Genomic DNA, 20,801 nt, shown 5'->3' with positions numbered 1-20,801 from the left:
AGGCTGGTGTTAGACCACTTAGGCCACAGCACCACTTCCAACCTTTTCTGAGGAGTAAGAGAAATATCTCATGGACTTTCCTACCATATCAGGCTTTAAATCATGATCCTCAGATCTTAGTCTCCCGAGTAGCTAGAATTGCAGGCATGAAGAACTGATGACCAGCTCTTCTGTGTACTCTTAGTAGTCTAGTCACAAATTTATAATCATCTGTCATTCTCTTCAACTCACTAACAGATGTTTGTTTCATTCTATTTTTTTTACCCTTCACCTCCCTTCCCAGCCTCCCCCCCACCCAATCCTTCCCCCCTCCCCCCCACCGACATTGTAAAGCTCGTTTTTGACATGACAATTTGTACTTCTCATTGTTGCAACAGGTCCACCTGAATCCTTAAACAACTTGTTTTTCCCCATCTCCTCCACAATAGTCCCTAGGAACTTCTGAGAGAAAACTGGAACAAGAGATTTGAATGGAGAGATTTACAGATTTGTCTGATGGCCAGGATGGGAGGATCTATTTCCTGAAGGGGACTAAACAGGGAAAGTCCAGGCTGTCTGAGATGACGCTTTATGGAGAAGTCTTGAAGGATGGTCTGGTTTCAGCAGCAAGGCTTGGGTGACATGGAGAAGTAGGGGCTTCAGAGGAAACTGGACTGATTTCCTCTTTTCCATCTTGACTGCTGAATCCTGATGCCTGGTTAGTCAGGCTGTGCACTGAATAAAAGCACCATTGACAAAGTAAATTTGTGAACACTTCTTTTGCAGTTTTCTACCAGAGGATGACAAGCATCTTAAGGAACTAAGGTTTTTCTGATGCTAACTAGTATTCTGTTTGGACATGGAAGGAGAGGGCTTTGATAGTGACAAGATCTGGATTATTACAAGCTCAACAGTGCTACTTTTGAGTATCTTTTTAAAAAGAAATGGTCTAAAAGAATCTAAGTTTGGGTCTTGGTGCCAAAAGATGAAAACCCAAGAAACCAGTGGTCCAGAACAGACTGATGGAGGTCAGTGGAAAAACAGAGCTAATGTCAAGTTAGTGGGAAGAAGAAAAAGCCTTTCCAAAAGAGCTGGCCTGCCTACCCTGCCATCTTACAGGCTGAGAACTATCAGTTATGACATGTATATAATCAGAAACTCTCTGTTCATCTTATCATCTAGATAAGCTCTTTGAAGGTAAAGGTTGTGTCTTAGACATATTTATCCTCAGCACTCCTTACACAGGTCCTTATACACATTTGTTAAAAATATGATATAGTTGGGTTGAAGTGGCTCATGCCTATAACCTAGCTACTCAGGAGGCTGAAATCTGAGTATTCCCAGTTTGAAGCCAGCTTGGGAAGAAAAGTCTATGAGACTCTTATCTTCAAAAAACAAGCCAAAAGTCAGGAGTAGAGATGTGGCTCAAGTGGTAGAGTGCCAGCCTTGAGTGAAAAAGTCAAGGGAGAGCATGGGCCCCTGAATTCAAGCCCTAGTACTAGTTTTTTGTATTTTTGGTGTTGTTGGCCATGAGGCTTGAACTCTGAGCTTGGGCACTATCCCTGCCCTCTTCAGCTCAAGGCAAGTGCTCTGCTGCTTAAGCCTCAGCGCCACTTCCGGTTTTCTAGTGGTTAATTGGAAATGAGTCTCACGGTCTTTCCTGCATGGGCTGGCTTTGAACCATGGTCCTCAGATCTCAACCTCCTGAATAGCTAGGATTAGAAGTGTGAGTCACAGGCACCTGGCTCACATACACATCTATTTGTTGCACATACCTTTTGTGTGTGTCATGGGGCTTAATGCTATCTTTGAGCTTTTCTGCTCAAGCTAGCACTCTACCATTTTGAACCATACGTCACTTCTAATTTTTTGAGTGGGTAACTGGAGATAAGAATCTCACAGAGACTTTTCTGCCTGAGCTGGCTTTAAACCATGATCCTCAGGTCTCAGTTTTCTGAGTAGCTAGGATTACAGGCATGAACCACCAGCTTTCAGCCTACAGAGGCTTTATATATCCCATTTACATTTAATTCTTTGTGTTATCTTCACAAAAATCTTTGGGATTTTCACAGACATTCATACTTTCAGTCCTCATACATAAGCCCTCATACCACACAGTTAGAAAAAAAATTACTGCAGGAACCCCAGTAAGAAAATCACCCTCTGAGGTCTTGATTTCCCAGCTTTTTCTCCATTTCCAAACTTTTCATATATCCTAAAAGGCAATTGATCAATTCAGTTGAATTTTTATTCCAAGTCTTCTGGGCTTTATAAAGGACTGCATTTGAGTCTGGGCAAGGATTCAAAGTGTTTCTGAATAACCATCCTGCTTGTCTAGCTGTCTAAAATGTGGGCTTCATTGGCACTCTTTTATTGTCCTAATTCAAGTTCATATGCCAGAAACTGAACGGAACTGCTGTCTCTCAGATTCAACAAGGTCTTCAGACCATGGCTGTCTTGCACAATATGGACCTGCTATGAGAATAGGAAGTTTGAGACTTTGGCAGGGAGTTGGAGCACTAGCTTCCATAAATCTAAGGTACAAACATACCTTTTTTGTTCCAATGTTGGAGAGAATGTTGGTGATCTTTTTGCTTCATTGGGATATCTTTACATGTTCCTGGTAAGCAGAAAAGAGTTTCACAATTCATGTAGCATTTGGCTCCTTTATCTTGGAGCTTGCTGTGATTTTAGTGAGCCTAGAAGATGAGTAAGGAGTGTTTGGGTGTAGGGATGCCTGCCAGCTCCAGCCCTGCCAAACCAAACAGGAATCTGTGCACACAATAGGAAGATTATGTGGTAGAAAACGGATACCCAGGAAAACCATGTCAAATATATTTTGAATCCAGGCTTTCCCCAGAGTTACAAAGTGATTCATTCCTCTGTGTTCTGAGGTGGTGCTATTTCACCAAAAGATCACCTACAAAAAGGTCAGTGGGTGGAGTTTGAAACAAGATCCTTTTTCTTCTGTAACTTCCTTTGTATCTTGATATTTTGCCACTAGTCTTTAGTGCCACCAGTGTCCTTTCATTTACTCTGGTCTCAAGCCAACCCCCAAAACTCATTCTATTGCTGCCAGAGAAGATAAATAAAAAGTGGGACCTACTGAAGCCAATGAGCAGCAGGGCCAACTGGTCAACCTCCAATTGGCACTCTTGTGACTGTGTGGTACATCATATTCATTGCCTTTGTTTCTACTTCCATCTTGACCTGTAAGGCAAATAAATAAATAAACAAACAAAGAACTACTTGGATTTTTCTCAGTGGCCACCCAAAGCTCTTGAGAGTTACCCCTTAGGATGAACACTTAAGAACTGTTTATGATCACTTAAACTGTTTATGGTCACTTAAAAAGCAAAGTGGAGGGCTGGGAAGGTGGCTCAGTGATAGAGTGCTTGCCTTGCATGCATGAGGCCCTGGGTTCCATTCCTCAGCACCACATAAGCAGAAAAAAAAGCCGGAAGTGGTGCTGTGGCTTAAGTGGTAGAGTGCTAGCCTTGAGCTGAAGAGCTGAGGGACAGCGCCCAGGCCCAGAGTTCATGCCCTATGACTAGACCCCCCCCCAAAAAAGCAAAGTGTATTTGGATCCGTGTCAACTAAGTCTCAGTCATGAGAATGTCCCTGGTGAGATTAGGAATTCAGTACAGGCTCAGAGACAGGGGGAATTACGAAGGTATACACAGGGCTGAGCCCTCTTGGTGGGAGACTCACACTCCTTTTCTGTGTTTGTATAAAATGCAAGATAAAAGGAATGATCAGCATCGTATTTCCATATGAATAGATGGTGAAGCAGCTACCTTTTCCTCACTACTTCATAATATTTCCTATCCTATCTCAATTTCTTTATTATTTTTAGGTTCACAAAATTAATTCATTTGCAATTTTAATTCTCCTTTATAATGTAACATATTCACAGGTTCCAGAGAACAGATCATGAGGATTTGAAGGGCCATAATTATTTTTTAAGGAAGTCTCATTATGTAATCCAGTCTAGCCTGGAGCTGTTAATCTTTCTGCCTCTGTCTCCTAAATTTTAGGATTATATTCAGGAGTCACTATGCCCAGCTGGAAGGCCTTTCTTTTTCCCATCATAGTTATTTTTTAATTTTTCATTGATAAAAAACTTTACAGGCCCAAATATATGGGACATTTTGTTTTAATTTTGATTTTTCATTTTATAACATTATAATCAAAGAAACACTCTGCTACTTTGTTATGTGTATTTTTTTCTGGTCAGTTGTAGGGCTTGAACTAAGGGCCTGTATGGTATCCCTAAGCTTTTTCACTCCAGGCTACCACTTCACCATTTTGAGCCATAGCTCTATTTCCAGTTTCCTGGTGCTTAGAGGTAAGAGTTTCAAGAACTTTCCTGCCTGGGCTGCCTTGGAACCATGATCCTCAAATCTCTGCCTCCTAAGTAGTAGCATTATAGGTGTGAACCACCAGTATCTGGTAATATATGAATTTTTTATATTTCAAGTACGTGGACAATTTTTATCAGTGACATATCTAGGTTTGAATAGCATATATATCCTCTAACTGTTGGATAGAACATTCTATATTTGATCAACTTTATTATATTGTATATACATCTATAGATTTATGACTCTTTCTTGATGTGTAATAATGAAATTTGAATTGAGAGTGTTATGAATTCTAGGCAGGCACTCTTGAGACAGTTTAAAATACTTTTCCATATAAAATCTAGTGGGTTTTGCCCACAATCCTCCTAATTGTTACGTAGATGTTATTACAGGTACAAACCACTCCGTTTGTTTCTTTGGTATCATAATCTTTTTGCTCTGGCTTGTCTTGAACTACAATCCTGCCAATTTCTTTTGAGTAACTGGCATTAGAAGTATGAACAAGCATGCTCAGCTTTTTTTTCTTTTAAAATTTTACATTGTGGTTGAACATTGTTAATTTCTCCCAATAATTCTCCCAAGTTCTTGTGTGTATAGAGGCTAAGAATTTTCTACTTGTTATAGACCATGAATTATCCCTGTGATTATTATGTATTGATCTTCCATATCTGCTGTAATTCTTTCTCACTTAAGATAATATACCCTGTAGATTTTTTCACTTTCATGTGTTTTATCTGTACTTCCACATGGATTCTGTTCTAAGTGAGCTTTGTATAAGTAACATCAAAATGCATTAATCAAATTTCAGTATCTTTTTTAGTTGGTGAATATAGTCTGCTTATAGTTGTTGTGACATGGATATATTGACATTTACTATTTTGGTTTGTAATTTTCTCTACTTAGTATGTTTATCCCTACTTCATGGTTCTGCCTAAGTCATATTCATTATAATTTCTGTGAGAAAGTTATAATCTTGTTTCCTTTGACTTAATCTGTACTTTATATTCATATTGCTACTCTTTTAGGCTGTAATTAAACATAAAGACATTTTCTGTTAACAACATATTAAAATTAATGTTTACCTTTTTATGTACAAAAGGCCCATTTTTTTAGGCTAAGACAATGTCATTGAGTAATATTTTCAGCACTGATTTTCACTAATTTGTTCATAGAATAGGTTCTCCCCACTTGGGCATATGCCCGTGCCTAGAGCTGCTTACTATGGGCTTCCAATCATCTGAGGGAATATAAGCATAAACCATTACATCCAGCCTCCCTTTGTGGACATGAACTCTCCGGGAGTTTTCTTCCTTAAGTTGGTTTGCACTATGATCCTCCAAATATCAGCTTCTTACGTGGTTTGAGATGACAGGTGAACACCACTGTGCCAAATTATAGGCTTAGTTAGGGATCTCAAGAACTTTCTGGCCTTCACTGGCCTCACAATCTTCCTGTTCCTAGCCTCCCAAGTACCTATGATCACAGTCATGAGCTACCAGCCAAACAAGCATATTTTAAGCATACTCAAGAAACTTTAAATTCATCATCTTTAGTTCTTCCTGATTTTTTCAGATATTTTTAATTTGTTCTATAGTCCCTAAGTAAATTATTATTATTAGTGTTGTTTCATTATGTTAATGTTTAAATGGGTTCACTCAGATATTTACCTAGCATTTCTTATCATTTTTCTTGTAATTTTTGGACTGTAGATTCAATTTTCTTCCTTCTAAAGTAAATTTTGATATTTATTTGAGTGTATCTTTATCATTGAAACTCTATATTTTTATCTGAAAATGTCTGTAATTTTTCAATCTTCTCAACAATGGTAGGCAGTTTTAAAAATGCCTTAGGACTAGAGGTGTGGCTTAAGTAGTTGAGTACCTGCCAAGCAAGTGTGAGGCCATGACTTCAAATCTCAGTAGCAACAAAAGCCAAAATGAAGCAAAACAAAAGAAAACTGTTTAAATAATTCTGGATACTAGCTGGGCACTGGTGGTTCATGCTTGTAATCCTAGATACTTAGGAGGCTGAGATCTAAGGATTATGGTTAAAGCTAGTCTGAGGAGGAAAGTCTGTGAGACTCTAGCTCTAATTTACCACGAAAAAGCTGAATGTGTAGTTGTAGCTCCAGAGGTAGAATGCTAGATTTCAGCAAAAATGCTCAAGGCAAGCATCCAGGCCCTGAGTTCAAACCCAAGACCAGTACACACACACACACACACACACCACACATACCACACACACACACACACCACACATACCACACACACACACACACCACACATACCACACACACACACACACACACAATTTAGATGTTTGTTAGAGAAGAATTTTTAGTTTAGTTTATATAGCCTGGTACATCAATTGTGGCTTAACCTTTTCAGGGCTTCTGAATATATTGGTTCTTAATGAGAATCAGGCCATAGAGTCCCAGAATATTCTGAGAGGAAGAAACAGATAAGATGCAATGAAGAGCAACAGGAATCCTGGTATAATAGAAAGAGAACTGGAGTTAAACGACCCTATTTAATCCCCAGGTTTTGTATTTCTGAGCTACAAGATTCTTGGTATGTTATTTCTCAACTTTCTTCTACGCTAAATTAGGTCAAGACTTTCCCAAAGTTTTTAACCTTCCCACCTTCATCCAGTCTCTATGAAACATTGTCTTCAAAAGAAGAGGGAGCCGACCAGAGAGGAGTTGCTCTACTTGCAGGTTGAGAAGGCTATTGACCTTGGCTTTCCACGCTCTCCCATCTCCCAGGGCTCTTTTACAGAGCCTCCATGGGTGTCCCAATTCACCACTGCTAGATTTACCTTGTAAAGGTTTGAAGCAAGCTGCCTTTGAATTGGCATCAAGCCAAACAACCAGTAAACAATCAGTCAAAATGATTTTATTAAACATGGTTTCTACAAGGACTAAAAGTGCCTTTCACGTTTCCTAGCAACAGAAATCAAGGTCTGCTGGCCACAGCAGGAAAAAAAGAAATTCCTTGAAACATGAGGAAAAGAGTAGGTAATTGAATTTAACCCTTACCCAGTACTATGATTCAACAATAGAAACAATCATAGGTAGAACAATTGTCTCCTCTGTCCACTTCAGATTTTCCACCATTGGAAATGCATGTGTTGATCATTCACCAAAAGTCAAGCATCACAGAATTCCTATTCTATTTGATTTAAAAAAATCCAAATGCTAGCAGTATTACATCTTTTCAGCCTTTGTTTTATTTGAGACAGGAAAGGTGGAAGAGTAAGGCAGGCAGATAGAACAGAGTCTGTTGCAAAACTGGCCAAGAGATTCATTTATGCTTGAAGACTACCTCACAAGACTATCCCAAGGTTCAGATAAAATGTTATACACCCTGTTCTGCGGGGAGTCCAACAGTCACTATGTCCTGAGAATCAGGATCTTTATGCCACAAAGCAGCACATCTCATGAAGGCAGATGCACAGAAGGTGAGGACTATGACCTAACTTGACCTTTCTGGAAACCCCTAATTAAAGATTCATATTTATGCACTGCATGTTGCTAACATCATTATCATTGAATAAATTGTGAGAATAAGCATTTGCAGTCAAGAAACTGTTATATAACTGCCGCTGTCCATCAGAAATGAACCTGCCTGTTGTCAGGACTCTCCAACTCTTCTGACAATTCATATCAGTCTTAAATTTTCCCATTAGACATTGGAGACCACATGTTCAGGCCCATTCCACACTGTGTCACGTATTCCCACTTCATATTTACTTTACTTTTACTCCAAAGCCTGTGCTTCTCTCACAACAAATGTGCATTTTGCTCAACTGTTTGTTCAAGACGCCAAGAAGCTGGAAGGGTACCCAACCAAGACCACTGCTTGCTTGATACCAAGAGGAGAATAATAATAATCATGTGTTCAGTTTCCCCATCCATTCCATAAGACACAGAAGAAGATATTCAGAAGTTTTGAAATAGCCTTGGTCTCTTTCTCTTGTTTATACTCCTTACTTTATAGGTTGGAAAACTTTATTCAGGGATTGAGTGGCTCATCTGAAGTCATACATAACTAAATGGAGGAACCAGAAGAAACCAGAATTTTTTCTAAACATCAAAATTAACCATTTTTACTACTAAGGTATTCACCAATTTATAGAACTTTTGGTTGCCACTTTGTACTGCATATTTGGACTATGTTGCATCAGCCTAAATTCCTCATTTTAAAAGCCACATCCTTTTCTTTTTCTTTAATCTATTTTTATTGTTATTAAAATGATGATGTACAGAGGGGTTCCAGTTTCATAAATCAGGTAATGAGTATTTTTTGGAACACTGTAACTTCTTCCCTCCTTTTCCCACAGTTTTTCCCTCCTGACCCTCCACTCCCATAAGTTGTATAGTTCATTTTCAACAGTGTCTGTCTAGTATCATTGATGCATTTGTTCACCTTTTGTCTCACCATTTCTGTGCTCCCCCTTACCCTTGCCAAAACAGAGAAATTTACATACAAGACAGAAGGTACAGAGAAAGCAAACATGGAAGAAAATGAGCAAAGGAGAAAACAAACAAAAACTCAAAAACCAAAATAACAAAAAAAAACTTGTTTCCATTTTTTGAGCTCATTTCAATAAATATCATTTTATATGATCATGTATGTATAGCTACTGAGCATTTGTGATCCTCTCCTAAGAATATCTTCCTTTGGTTAGAGTCTTGTATAATTTATCATGTCCAAGTCTTTTTTTCTTTTACCATCCAGTGTGTTTACTTGTAGATTTATAGGTACATTCTAGTTACAACAAATGAGGAAAACCATGCAACCTATGATTCCTTGAGTCTAGCTTACCTCATTTAATATAATTTTTCCAAGACTCTCCTTTTCCTTACTAATGTACTAATGGCACAATGTCATTCTTTCTCATGGAAGCATAGAATTCCATTGTGTGTGTGTGTGTGTGTGTGTGTGTGTGTGTGTGTGTGTATAGCATTTCCTTGATCCATTCATCCATTGAGGGTCATCAGGGTTGATTCCATATCTTGGCAAGGGTAAACAATGCTGTAATGAACATGACTGTAATGGTAGCTTTAGTGTGGCCTGTTTATGTTCTGTTGGATTATGTCCAGGAGTATAATTGCTGGGTCATAGGGTAGCTCTATGTTTAGTCTTTTGAGGAATTTCTATACTGCTTTCCAGAGTGGTTGAATAAGTTTACATTGCCATCAACAGTGTAGTAGCATTCCCTTTTGGTCAAAGGCCATGTCTTGTAGAAACTATTTCTGTTGGTAGGAACAATAATTTAGGCCTACTTGTCCAAAGCTTAATGAGGAAGGTATTGTCAATTCAAGTCACTTAAGCTTCTGGAAATAGAATTCCTATTTTGTAATAAATTGATAAATATGGTTTTCAAGTATCAATGAAAATAGAAAAGTATCAATAAAAAGAAGAAGAAAAGGTAGGAATTTTAGTTTTTTTAGAATATTGCTGAACTTCCCAAGCTTGTCATTACATAAAAAAGCTTTCTAGAAATGAAAGAAGGGATTTGAATTGTGCAAACTTCAGTTCAAAGATATACAGTTGGGAGCCAGTGGTTCACCTGTAATCCTACTCAGAAAGCTTAGATCTGGAGGTTCTCAGACGGAAGCAAGCAATCCTGTAAGACTCTATACCAAAATGCTAGGCTGGAGGAATAGCTCAAGTGGTAGAGCACCAGCAGGGCCAGCTTGTGGCCTTGAGTTCAGATCCAATAACTTTCTTTTCCAGTTTCCCCCAAGAAATAGTCCCTATTTTATTCCATTGTATTGGTTTTTATTTCAAGCATCTTAACCCACACAAAGGTATTTGTACCTTCGCTAATTTATTTAAAGTCTTAAAGGAAATATTGTATCCTAGCCTTAAACCCTTTCACAGGTTCCATGTACCCTTTTTCCATTAAATACTGAAACTTGATCTTTGTCCTAGTGGAGCTCAGAGCTTTTCAAAGAAGAATGCCTCTCATTTTTCTTAGTCTGATAAAATGAAGAGTTTGAGGATTCTAAAAATCTATCAACTAGTCACAAAGGTAATAGAAAGTAATGAAGCATTGGCTTTTTTGCTTTATGGTATGTGGGGGTGGGCAGGATTGGGGCTGAACACACAAGACCCAGGTACTATCCCTTTCACTCAAGGCTAGCTCTCTCACATGAGTCACAGCTCCATATTTGACTTTTCTTTTCCCTGATGAATTGGAGGTAAGAGTCTCAGACTTTCTAGGCTGGCTTTGAACTACAGTTCTCATTTCTCAGCCTCCAGAGTAGCTAGAATTACAAGCATGAACCACCAGTTTTGTTTTACTGTGACAAGTTTTCACTATGTGGCCCAGGATGGCTTTGAATATGAGATCCACTGCTTTAACCTCCTGAGTACTGGAATTCCATGTACTTCCTACCAAACTCAGCAGGGCTTTGTTGCTTTTTAAACAAAGTGCACTAATTATTATTAAATTGGTGGGGGCTGAGGGGTGTATTCAAATGTAGATGAGAAATTACATGCTGGGTTTCAGCTTTTTGTGATTCAAACCAATGTTGCTAAAAACCAGTTTGTTGACAGATCTGTAATTACCAATATTACTGCCTTGAACACACACCCTATAATACTGGATGAATAATATGAATATAAAATACAACATTATAAAATACAATATAAAACACATACTAAAAGAATTGTAATAAATGAATAAACATCACTATCACATTAGTTTCTTAAAGAGGTTGGAGCTTAAAAGTGTCCAGATAATAGATTTTAATGTTTTTTTGTGTGTTTTGTTTTTTTCTTAATCTCTATAGTTCTCAGGGCAAGAAATTTTGTCCTGTTGTCGTGTCATCACTAGATTAATGACTGTCATATGTGGAACATGGAGAGCCACATGTGGATCCTGAGAAATGAGCTTTGTCATTTATCTGGATGACATCCAGATAACAAATATATGGGATTTTTGTCCTAAAATATAGAATGCTGAATTTGGCCTGATGACAATGATGAAGTGAGATACAGAAATAAAAATGTCTCTCTTGTCTGTGAAGCCTGACCTGTATGGTTGTAGATACCATTTCAATTTAGAAAACATCATTAAGTACACTGTGGGAAATGCAAGGCTGAAAAAGACAAGATCCTTTCTCCTAAGAACTTAAATTCTAGTCAAAGATAAATGATCCTCTTAAGATTTGCTGATAGATGTATGTCACATGTGCATATAAACATGGTTTTTTATTGAAAATGAATTAGCATTTCATCTTTTATTACATGTTAAATGAGGCAAAGACCTAACAGAAAGAGCTCTCTTTAATAAAAATTCTAAACTACTTTGTGAACTGTAAAACAAGGTGGACAGATATATGTGAATAATATAAGCCTACATCCTTAAAGACATGAATTTTGACTTGCTTTCCTAATAGTGAAGATCTGAAGCTCTTCGCAGGATAAGGCTGAGAAGTATATAAGGAAGTCATTCAAGGACAAAGCTACCAGTAAAAATCAGACATCTTCAAAATCAAATGCACAACCAGGTAGTAGTCTGCCTAGCTACTCAGGAATCTAAGATCTGAGGAATGAGGTTCAAAGCCAGGCAGGAAAGTCCATATGACTCTTATCTCCAATTAACCACCAGAAAGTCAGAAACAGAGCTGTGGCTCCAGGGGCAGAGCACCAGCTGTGAATGAAAAAAATAAAGGACAGTGTACAGGCCATGAGTTCAAACACCTGTACCAGTACACACACAACACAACACAATGTGCGTGCGCGCGCGCACACACACACACACAGAGCACAAAATCCAAGATGGTTAGAATATAAAAAATTATATGCTTTTGGTTTGTTTGCCGTCTTGGGGATCAAACTCATCCTCATTCACACAAGACAAGTGCTCTACCACTGAACTACATTCCTACCCCAGCCAATGGATGTTTAGTTTTAAGAAACTCTGTTACACAATCAGGAACCATTTTACATTGAAAGTTGGTATAAAAAAAGATACATGTTTAGTCCTCAATACAACTTCAGAACTAGAGAGTTTCAAAAGTCCTTTTGAGATTCTCCATATAATGATACTAATGTAGCTGACTTTGGTGCATTATGCTTATAATTCTAGTTATTTGAGAGGGAAGATTGGGAAGATCACAGTTCAGAGCCAGCCAGGGTAAAAGCTCTGTGGGACAGCCATCTCAAACAAGCTGGGTGTGGTGGTTCACAGTTGTGATCCCAGCTACAGGAGAAAGCATTAAGTAGGAGAATTTCTGTCTGAAGCTAATCCCAGTCAGTCCCAGAGTCATGAAACTCTGACAAACAGTTTAAGCAACCAAAAGAGAAAGTGAGCTAGCAGGGGTGGTAGAGAAGCATAACATCATGGTAGAGCACCTAGCTAACAACCATGCAGGCTGGAATTCAAACACCAGCACCACCAATAATAATTAATAATAACAACAACATCAATAATAATAATAAATAATGACAATGCATGAATAACTTGTTAGAAAAGTAAGGTAAACTACTAGATTTAGCATATTAACAGGGAAAAGAAGATCATCTGGAAAATCCTGTTTATTTAGGAAGATATATGTGTCTATTCTGTGCATAAGGCTGCTTCATGAATCCTGAGGTTGTGAGCATCTGGGTAACTGTACCTGGAAAATACCTTGTTGAAAGTCTGAGCTTCTGTCTTAAGTTAGGAAGTGAACAAAAGAATAGACAAGTGAGTAAGTGAGCAAGTGAATGAATGAGTAAGTGAATAATGAATGAGTGAATAATGAATAGATGAATGAGTACCATGACATTCATTTAACACTACTAGACAATGATTCTTGTACCTCAAATTGAAGATAAATTCTCCTAAAATCCTGCTGCATGTAACACTTGCAGTGTGCCTCTTACCTTCTACCCAAGGTGATAGTACTGAAGAGAATGAGTCGCCTTCTTAATTTTAAGCAATTCTCCTTCAATCACTTTATTTTTGTCAGTTGTGGGGCTTGAACTCAGGGCCGGGGCGCTGTCCCTGAGCCTCTTTATGCTCAAGTCTAGCACACTATTACTTGAGCAACAGCATCACTTCTGGGTTCTGAGTGCTTAATTGGAGATAAGAGTCTAACAGGGACTTTTCTGCCTGATCTCCTCACATCTCAGCTTCCTAAATAGCTAGGGTTACAGGTGTGAACCACCGTGGTGCCCAGCCTCAATCGCTTTTTAATTAGCCGAAAGGATGAAATATTAGTTTTTTTGTTTTGTTCCACAGTAGTATGCCTTCCTAATTATATTTTTATTAACTTTCTATGACAGTTATGCAGAATTCCTTTGGCAGAGAAGAATCAGGTCAAGCAATCCATACTATTAAAAAAAATTCATGGAGACTGGCTAGAACTGACCCAGACCTTAATTTAGGACTTACTTTAAATTGACTGTGCTAAGCATTTTGGGGTATGTAACACCATAGCAGATGCTTGATGTCCAAAGTTTAATCAGTGGCCATTATTGAAAATCTGTTTTATGGAAGATACTTTTCTACAGGTAAAAACAAACACAAGCAAGGAAAATACATAATCTGACCAAAACAGGAGTGACTATATAAATGCAGAATATTAGGAGCTCACTGCATAGCCAACATGTTTTTAGTGACCTTTAGCAATGCAAGGTAGTACATGATGAAGGATGAATGGATGGAGAAGAATCTGGAGGCATCTTTAGAGTAGCACGCTCCAATAGATTTAGAATATGAAACATATATGCAAATTTAGCTTTTCTGGTAGTTTTAAAAGGTGAAAAATAAATAAATGAGGGCCAAATCAAAATACTGTTTCAACATGGAATCAATATAAAAATTAGGAGTTTTTTTCTTTTCACTCTTCTTTTCTAGACCAAATCTTCACCATCTGGCTTGCATTTTATACTTGAAGCATATCTCAATCCAGATAAATTCATTTTAAGTACTTAATAGCCACATGTGGCTGGAGGATACCACGTGGAAAAGCAGTTCTCTAAGCCTGTTTCTATCTTACCATCTGGGGACCAGCTGCTTTGGCAGTATGTGGGAACCTGTGAGAAATGGACAAGCTCAGGCTCCATCTCAGGCCTAATGAATCAAAATCTGCAGTTTAGCAAGACATCCAGATTATTCCTGTGCACATTACAGCTTGAGAAAGACCGATCTAGACGGGGAAAGGCTTTGAATGATGGTCTAGATTTGAGATGCTCAAAGGAATATTTAAGAGCCAACCATGATGAATACATGTGGGATATCTGAATCTAAGAACTGAACTTAAAAACAACTTTCAGTCTGAGGGACTGTTTCTCCAGTCTTCAGAATGGAACTAATCTTTTCCATCTTTCTAAGACTGATATTAAGATTAGCCATACTTGAAGTAAAGAAGCATGTGACACTGGGCTATAGACCTGGAAGACTTTACTTAAGTCCATTGTGGATAGACAATAATCAGATAAAGATTCTGTGCTGCAAGATTTTGAACTATGAGAAGCATGCCTGTAACTATGAGAAAACTAACTCAACAGAGATACTTGCACAATGTTTCTATTGTCACATTCCAGTATTCTTATGTTTGGCAAGAATCTAAGTGAGAACTAATGTCAGCTGTTCTGCCCAAGGTAGGATGGGTGTGTGGGGTGGGGTGGGGGCGAGTAGTTATATGGGAATCAGTGCAGGTGCTAGGAGTCATATATCAGGGTCTTAAGTCAACTATGGCCTTCCTCATCAAAACAGCTCACACAACTTTGGACATCTGGCTTAGCATGGATTTAGCAGAACAGGAAAGCGTGAGATCCCTTACACTCATGCTCATTTAACATCTGGCCCTCTCAGTGTGTTGGCATGTTGTGTCGAGATACCTTATTCCAGCTGTCAAACTATGTCAGCATGTCTGAAAATATTATTCAGCTGTACGTAATGCAATTGAGTAATGTAACATAATTGAGAACTGTAAACTCACTTATATTTTTGTTGGAAGATTAGCGACATCCTTTCTTCTAAGGACTATGTGTCAAAAGTATCAACTGTCACCAGAAAAGAGGATATAGGTGTGCAGGCTCATGGACCTAGAAGGCATCTTGGAAGTTTTCAAGAAAGCAAAGAATCAAAATGGCTCAGTGAAATATACCATTAAGCAGGAAAAGGAGACAACTTGGAGATGATAGAAAGATTCTGATTTGTGGGTCTCCAGATCATGGTATTCTAGTTGTACTTCTGCCATATAAACCAGGTGTGTTTTCTTAACTGACAAGTTTAATCTACTGTGGCCCTGTCTTCTGTCCAGTAAAACAAAGAGCACTAATGTGTTCATCTCTTTGGAGATTTCCAGTTGTACTTCTATTAAAATTTTTATTTTATTTTTTACCGTGATAAATACAAATCAGATTTACAGTTTTAATCACTTGTAAGTGTTCAATTCAGTGGCATTGAATACATTCCTATGTTGGTGACCACCATCCCATTCAGCCCCTCCAGAAACCGTTGTATTCCCTGAGAAGCAATACCCATTAGACAAGAACTTCCATTTGCCCTCTACCCCAGTGCCTAGTGACCCACTCTTCTTTCTCTGTCTCTACAAATCTCACTACTCTAGAGGCTTCATGCAAGTGGAATTATAAAATATTTTCCTTTGGTATCTGGTGTATCTTTTGTGTGTGTGTGTGTGTGTGTGTGAAAATACCGGATAGAGGGGTTACAATTACATGGGCAAGAACATTTCTTATCAATCATTGTTACCTCCTCCTTTGTTTCCCCTTCCCATCTCCTACTTCCCTCCCACCCCCCTCCACCCACTACCCTGCCCCCAAAGTTGTGAAGTTCGTTTTTCAACATAATGACTTGTACATCTCATTGTTGCAATGGGCCCACCTGTATCCCTATTTAAACAATTTGTTTTTTCCCTCCCCTGCCGCCCCCCACCCCGTGTATCTTTCTTAGCTGAATGCCTTCAAGATGTATCCATGTTATAGTATGTATCATCATTTCTTTCCATTTTAAAGATCAATAATGCTCCATTTTCTACATATGTTACATGTTACATTATTTATCCATTTATCTTCCAGCTGTTGTGAATACATTGCTACTAACAGAGATGCACAAAGTCCCTGTTCTCATTTCCTTGAGATACACAGCCAAATGTGGAATTGCTGAATTATGTAGGTAGTTCGATATTTAATTTTCTGGGAAGACATCAGATTGTTTCCCAAATTGATTATACCACTTTACATCCACACAAGCAGTACACAAGAGTTCCAATGTCTCCATATATTTGTTCGCACTTGATATTTTGTTTTGCTTTTCCTTTTTCAAAAAATAACAGACATGCTAATGGGTATGAAGTAGGATCTCATTGTGGTTTTCATTTGCATTTCTCTGATGGTCACTAAGAATGAGCATGATTTCATATGTACTCGGTATTAAAAGTTGTCTTTAAGCAATAGCAATTAGAACAAATTGCCAAACATATCACCCCCATCCCCTCTAGAGAAGGTCTTTATTCTTCAGCCCCTTAGTATCTTACCCACTACAGCATTAATGACTTCGTTTTGGTTTTATTTTTTTAAGACAGGCCTCTCTGTGTAGTCCAAGCTGGCCTTGAATAAAGTTTTCCTGCTTCTGCCTCCCAAGCACTGAGGTTAGAGAAGTACATACCATGCCTAACTAAAGCCTTTACTAAACATTCATTGGGATCGTCAGTATTTAGCTGACAGAGTTTAAGGACTATAGGCAAACTCTTTAGTTTGGGTACAACTGTGTGGTTTGGGGATAAGAGTTGGTAAGGAGTACTGAAGTGGTACCTGAGTAGAGCAGTGGATAGATAGATGAACAATGCCCAAGGAAATAACTTAGCACTGCTAATGGTTGGCTGAGACCAGATGATAAGGACAAAGAAAAATCCTTCTTAAAAAATGCAGAGTGCTGGTGGTTCAAGTCTGTAATTCTAGTTACTCAGGAGGCTGGTATTTGAGAATTGTGGTTCAAAGTCAGCCCAGGCAAGAAAGTTGATGAGACTCTATCGCCAATTGACCACCAAAAAGCCAGAATTGGAGCTGTGGCTCAAGTTGTAAAATGAAATGTTGGAGCGAAAAACTTGAGGATAATACCTAGGCCCTAAATTCAAGCCAGGGCTGGCACACACACACACACACACACACACACACACACACACACACACACACACACACACACACACACACACACGGAAATGATAGACCAAATATTGAAGATGCCAGAAAGAGTCTAAGGTGGAGCCATGCAAAATGCAAGGGAGATTTTGAACTACCTGGGGACTAATATCCCACTGAGCCCCACATTCAAATGGGTATTGAAGGCTGATTTTTATATGTATATCATATAGTAAGGTTACTGTGTTTATAATAATTAACTACCAAAATAGAAGATAGATTATTTAATGAATTATGAGTTCACTGGGAACTCATGTACCCAAACAAATATGTGAATTTGAAATACCTCGTTTTTATCCAGAGTTTTGCAGTCAACTACAGGGTTACTGTGAAAAGAGCGTTGAATAATTATCAATGAGGATTTGTCTCTATAATTGTTGTATTTCAGGACTCATGTTCTGATGAAGGATTGATCACTCAAAATACTAAAATATCCTCTTCTCTCAAATTAAATTATGGTGGAAATGGTCATAAGGAGAATGTTAATTTAAAAATTAATTGTGCAGAAAACTTTTCTCATTGTGTTTATGATGCTTTTAATAAATCAAGTTCTACCTAGTTAAACTGGGTTAGCAAGTGCTGAATTAAGCAGTGAGACATGATTATAAAGTTTTGAAGGGTATTGAAACTGCAATTTTGTAAGAATATTCTAAATCTATATTCCTATTGGGCTATGAGTTGGTTTTCTTAAGAACACATTTAATTCTTACAGTTTTGTTTTATTTTTAAATTCCCTTAGGAGAAATGTTAAAATAAAGTTTATATGTATAGTGTATTTTCTACTCTTAAATAGTTATACTACTATAAGACTATCATTGTTAATAAACAAAACAATTAGGACCAAGCTAGTCTTTTATCAAATTGATTTTTCCCTCTTATAATTTATTTATTACTTAAACTCTTTGTAAATGTGGAACTCTTTAATTTTTTAATTAAAATTTAGTTAAATTTATAATTTCTTAAATGTAATAGTTTAAATGTAGTTTAAAAATATTTGAATGAATAGACTATTTAAGGCCATTTTATGACATAATCTGTATATAATACTACAGATTAATATTTTTCATTACTTATCATTTGTTATAATTGATTAGCCCATGTTTATCCATAATTATTAACTAGAAGTTAATAGTATATATTGCAGTTCAGTGTCTCATACATTTTGGGAGTTTTAGAAAATACATAATATCATAATAATATAGGTAGGATAACAGGTGTGTGCTACCACATCCAGCTCTTCACTGAGATTCTGTTTGGACTTGTCTTGAGCTGAAATCGTTCCCTCAGCTTCCCAAGTAGGATTGTAGAAGGGAGCCACCATCCCCTTACTCTCTGATTGTAAGTTTTTAAGCCTTGTGGGCTAATACCAAGGAGTTAATTTATTATTACGAGTATATTTTATTGGTAGGGAGTTCCCATCTTCCCAAGTGATTGTGCCATTTTGGATTTCCACAAGCCAAAAACAAGAGTTACAGTTTCTTCATATCTTTCTGAGCACTTACCATTATCACTGTTTTGGAATTTAGTTATTCTAATGAGTTTTATTCTGCAATTCCTTACTGATGTATAACACTGAGGAACTTCTCATATGCTTATTTGCCATATCTATCTATCTATCTATCTATCTATCTATCTATCTATCTATCTATCTATCTATCCTTACCACAGGTGTTTGTTCAGATTCTTGTCCTATTTTTTTTGCGGGGGGGTCCAGTTGTGGGGCCTGAACTCTGGGCCTGGGCGCTGTCCCTCAGCTCTTCAGCTCAAGGCTAGCACTCAACCACTTGAGCCACAGCGCCACTTCCGGCTTTTTTCTTTTTGCTTATGTGGGGCTGAGGAATCGAACCCAGGGCCTCAGGAATGCAAGGCAAGCGCTCTACCACTGAGCCACCTTCCCAGCCCCTTGGCCTATTTTTTATTGGGTTGTTTCTTTTATTTTGCTGGAACTAAAGTTTAAACTCAGATCCTTGAATTTGATCAGCTTGCTTGCTCATCTGGCACTCTACCACTTGACCATGTCTCCAGCCTGGCTTTTAACTGGTCAGTTTGGAGATGAATTCTTTCTGACTTTTCTGCTCAGGCTGACTTTGGAATGCAATTTTCTAGCTCTTGGTTTCTTGAGTCCTTAGAATTACAGGTGTGAGCCACAGGTGCTGGAGCCATACCTCCAAACCACAGTTGGTATTTTATATTGTGATATTTATAATTAAGGGGGAAGCCTTTAAAATGAGAGTATGCCTTACAGTGAGTTTAATTTTTGCAGAGAAGTTGTCACTTCATAATCATTATTACTATGATAAAATATAAGAGTTGCATTTAGCTGGGTGTAGTTTCAAACGAAGGTTTGTGTTGTGCACATCTGTACTACTTTATGCAAATCACTTAATCAAGAATCTGTTTCTGCAGGAAAGAAATGGAAATAATTAACATAGCAATCAGCATTGTGATAAAGATTAAATGATAAAGTGTATTTGAAAGGGCTCTTGAGAAATGTGAAATGAGATAGAAGTGCTGGGTGCTGTGTTTATTGAATAATAAAACTTGCTGGAAGTGTTTTAAAGACCAGCATATCCAGCTGCCATCAGACAGCTGGTGTCTTCAAATCAGCAATTAAAGCATTAAGATACTAAGATGACTAAGAATGCTTTCTCAAGTGCCTTTCAGAGAAAAGAATGCCACACAATTCCATCAAACTGTATTAAGGTTTATATTCTAAGTCAGGTTACATTACATGTAATTCAAATCTTTCACATTATTTTTATACTATCTTTGGAGGAAAAACTTTAAGAATTTTCTCTAAGATTGTTAGTGTGGAGAATATTTGAGAAATAGAGGATTATGTTTATAGAAAACTATGTGCACATTCTATGTGCACCATTTCAAGGACCCACACAAGAGTGATATGGTTTGCAGATGAATTCATTTGATTCTACTTGACACCATCCGAAGCTTCAATTTTAGTTCCAACTAGCACCAAGAAATACAAGTTATACATCGGGTCATTTTTGAAACAAATATTTTTTTATCAACGCTCATGAAAATTGCAATTCAGTATTTAAAATTGTATTAGAAAATAAACAAAAAACTATAATAGCCTAATTTTGAAGAAGATTCAGGATACAAATCTATAAATTTGTGTGTGTGTGTGTGTGTTTGTGTGTGTTTACAGGGAGTATCTTTATTTATTTATTTTATTGTGAAAATACTGTACAGAGGGGTTACAATTACATGGGCAAGATAATGAGTACATTTCTTATCAAGCATTGTAGCCTCCTCCTTTGTTTCTCCT

The sequence above is a fragment of the Dipodomys ordii genome, unplaced genomic scaffold (genome assembly GCF_000151885.1).
Source record: "Dipodomys ordii isolate 6190 unplaced genomic scaffold, Dord_2.0 Scaffold102, whole genome shotgun sequence".
In the NCBI taxonomy this organism is placed as follows: Eukaryota; Metazoa; Chordata; class Mammalia; order Rodentia; family Heteromyidae; genus Dipodomys; species Dipodomys ordii.
Note: the sequence above shows the minus strand (reverse complement) of the source record.